The following is a 3,759-nucleotide window of genomic DNA, read 5'->3' as shown; positions in this document are numbered from 1 at the left end:
AAATATGGAACTATGGAACTACTGGTTTGTTCATTCACAAATTTGTTTATTCAATTGATTGTTTAGTATTAGTATGTGCCTGGCACTGTAGCAGATGCTGGACACAACAGTGGTGAGCAAGCACCACCAAGCTTCAGGAAGCTTACATTCCAGGGTGGGTAGCCTTGTCATCACTGAGGTACCTAACAGAACCAGTAAGAGAAAGTAGGAGGGGCCTGTGAGACAGTAACACCAGGGACCCCTGGCCAGAGACTCCTCAAGGGTGATTCTGGAACAGACAGACACCTCAGAGCTCTGAGCTAATGAGAAGATAGGGGAAGTAGTCTGGGGGTGGAGGCGGGAGAACATTCTAGCACAGGAACATGAAGCCTCTTTAACATCTTGCAAAACCAGTGCAGCTTGAGCCAGAGAGGGAGGAACAAGGAGTCTGGGTGAGATTAAAGAAGGGCCCAATGTCCTGAGCCTTGTTTAGTACTCCTACATGGGGTCCACTTCTGTTGTAATAAGAGCGGCTGGGCTGCGTCCCCGGCACCTGGCTGCCCGCATGGCTAGCTTATGCCCCGAAATAATTACATGGAAACTGTATTCTTTTAAACATTGTCTGGCCCATTAGTTTTATCCTCTTATTGGCTAGCTCTTACATATTGATCTAACCCATTTTTAATATTTTATGTAGTCCACGAGGTGGCTTACCAGGGAAGATCTTAACCTGCATCTGTCTGGAGTGGGAGAATCATGGCGACTCACTGACTCAGCTTTTTTCTCTCTGCATTCTGTTTTGTTTACTCCACCCACCTAAGGGTTGGCCTATCAAATGGGCCTAGGCAGTTTTTTAATTAATTAACCAATAAAAGCAACAGATTAAAAAAAAATCACTCCCACATCACACTTGTACTACTATTTCAGTAAGTTTTTCTTCTTATCTGACAGGGTCTCAGTTTCCAACTATGGATGGTCTGTAACTGGATATGTAGACCAAGTTGGCCTTGAACTCACAGAGGTCTTTCCCCTGCCTTTGCTGGGTTTGAAGGCATATGCCACAACACCTGGCTTCCTCCCTCCCTTCAGGTATATTTATTCTCTCTCTCTCTCTCTCTCTCTCTCTCTCTCTCTCTCTCTCTCTCTCTCTCCCTATATGAGTTATACCCCCCCCATATACATGCTGGAGACCCCAGAGTACAGAAGAGGTTGCTAGATCCCCTGGAACCAGAGTTACAGGTGGTTGTGAGCCATGATATGGGTGCTGGGAACCAAACCTAGATCCTCTGCAAGAGCAATAAGTGCTCTTAAGCACTGAGTCATCTCTTCAGCCCCAAATGTTCATATTTTTCTTTTGTTTTTGTCTCTGGGTCCTCTTCTAAGCAAGAATATTTGTGAGCTTGCTGGGTAGTGGTGGCACACACCGTTCATCCCAGCACTCAGGAGGCAGAGGCAGGTGGGTGGATCTCTGTGAGTTCAAGGCCTGCCTGGTCTACAGAGCGAGCTCCAGGACAGCCTCCAAAGCTACAGAGAATATTTGTGAGCTCAAAAGGCCAGAGACCGACATAGGAACTTGCAAGTTGGGTAAGATGCTTCTTGTGCCAGCCTAATGACCTGATTTCAGTCCCTGGAACCCCACGGAGAGGTGGAAGAGAATTGACTCCACACAGAGTCCCTCTGACCACCACACTCAACCTGCATCATACATACACTCATAAGTTTAAAAATTGAATTTTAAATTTAGAGATTGAAATATAATAATAATCACAGTAGTAATAATAATAATAAATGACCCATATGCTTGTGCTTGGCTAAGCCATACTGAAATTATAAAATGTTCTGCCCAGCCCCACCTGAAGTTGTTCCCACTCTACACCTGTCTGGAGGCACCATTGCCAGCTCCTATCTTAAGAGCCGTGGGAAGCCTCTAACCGCGGCGCAGCTGGAGGAGGCTGGTGACTGGGTCTCGTTTACATTTTTTGATAAATGACTCCGGCTGCCACGTGCAGGGTTCAGCGGGAGTGCTGCAGGAAGGCAGGGAAAGCTGTTACAATCACGTGGGAGTTGGAGGGAACAGACAGCTGTGGGGTTCTGACTCGGCGGCGAGTGGGGAGCTGGCTGGTGGATTCCGTCAGAGGCTGAACAGGCCCCACCCTTCAAGAAGCCGTCCGTCCTTTTATCCCTCTGTGCTGACGCAAGCCCTTGCCAGATAAGTGTAGCTTTCTCAAGCCTCCCGTCTTTGTATCAGCCTCAGGGCTGCTGGACTCGGAGCCCAATTCCCTGGCTAGTTCAGGCTGACCACAGTGGGAACCACGGGATGACAGCCCACTGGGCTCTAAAGTCTTTTCAGTTGACTGACTACCTCTGTCAGGAACTAAGGCGGGTACATTTTGTCACCTAAACACCGATGGCCTGTCCACCTCTGTGCCAAAAGCGGGATAAAGACCAAGAACTTTCAGGGGGTGTGGGAAGGAGAGGAATTCCTTCATGGGAGCCTTGTTGAAGTCTCCGACCAACCAAGAATCAAGAACTCTAATGCAATTTTTCAGCTTTTGCTGTGAAGGTTGCTAACAGGGAGACGATCTGCCCTTCATTAACTCAGCCACAACCCCAACTCAAGGGGAATAAAACTTCTTAGCAATTCTTTGAGGTATAAATTGAGAGGCCACCAAAGCCATATATATGACGATTGTTAAGGCATTTAATAAGTTGGAGAGACGGCTCAGCAGTTAGGAGCACCGGTTGCTCTCCCAGAGGACCCAGGTTCCATTCACAGCCCACGTGATGACTCACAGCATGTAACTCCAGCCCCAGAGGATCTGATGCCTTCTTCTGACCTCGGCACACGTATGGTACACATACACACATGTAAGCAAAAATATTTATGTGCTTCTCTCTTGAGAACCCACAGCCACACTTGGGTATATCCTATCCCTTCCTTGAGTGCCTCTCTTTTTGTTATCTTGTTGTTAATTCCCTGCTTAGATCCAAGTTAAAACCTTTCCTTTATAATATGCCACTGTGCTTCATAATTGGCTCACAATGAAGTTCTTTGCTGCCTCCTAGTGAAGATCCCTGCCTTGGCTGGGTGTGGTGGTGCACAGCTGTAATCTCAGCACTCAAGAGGCAGAGGCAGGCTGATCTCCATTGAGTTTCAGGCCTGCTTGGCCTATGTGGTACACTCCAGGCTAGCCTGCTTCTCCCAGTAGGAAAAAAGTCTTCCGATTACTGCACACTGCGTCATGGGTCCTTGGATCCTGTACCTCACAGCTGCTGACAAGGCCACTAAGTCCACACCTGACTGCTTCAGGCATGCTGGTGACCCAGCCACTGCCTGCCCCTCCCCCAAATCTCTCTTTAGTAAGCTGGTATTGTCCCAGATGGCCTCCCTGAGGGCTTCTCCAGGGAATGGTCCTTCCTTCTCATTATTTCTTAACTACCACACCCCCTCCTTCCCCTACCCCTTTTGTTTTTGCTATTGCTTTTGTGTTTGTGACAGGGTTCCCCTACAGAGCTCAGGCTGGTCTCCAACCCATGATTCCCCTGAGTACTGGAATAGAGGTATATACCATCACACTTGACTGCCTTTTGTTTTATTTGAGAGAAGATCTTGGTGGGCCCAGGTCACCTCGAACTCAGGATCTTCCTGCCTCAACCTTCTAAATTCTGGGATTACAGATCTGCAGCACCTCTGCTGGCTCTAGCACGCTGGTTCTTTAAAACTCCGGCAAACCTGCTCTCTCTCTCTCTCTCTCTCTCTCTCTCTCTCTCTCTCTCTCT

The sequence above is a fragment of the Microtus ochrogaster genome, chromosome 10 (genome assembly GCF_000317375.1).
Source record: "Microtus ochrogaster isolate Prairie Vole_2 chromosome 10, MicOch1.0, whole genome shotgun sequence".
NCBI classification, from domain to species: domain Eukaryota; kingdom Metazoa; phylum Chordata; class Mammalia; order Rodentia; family Cricetidae; genus Microtus; species Microtus ochrogaster.
Note: the sequence above shows the minus strand (reverse complement) of the source record.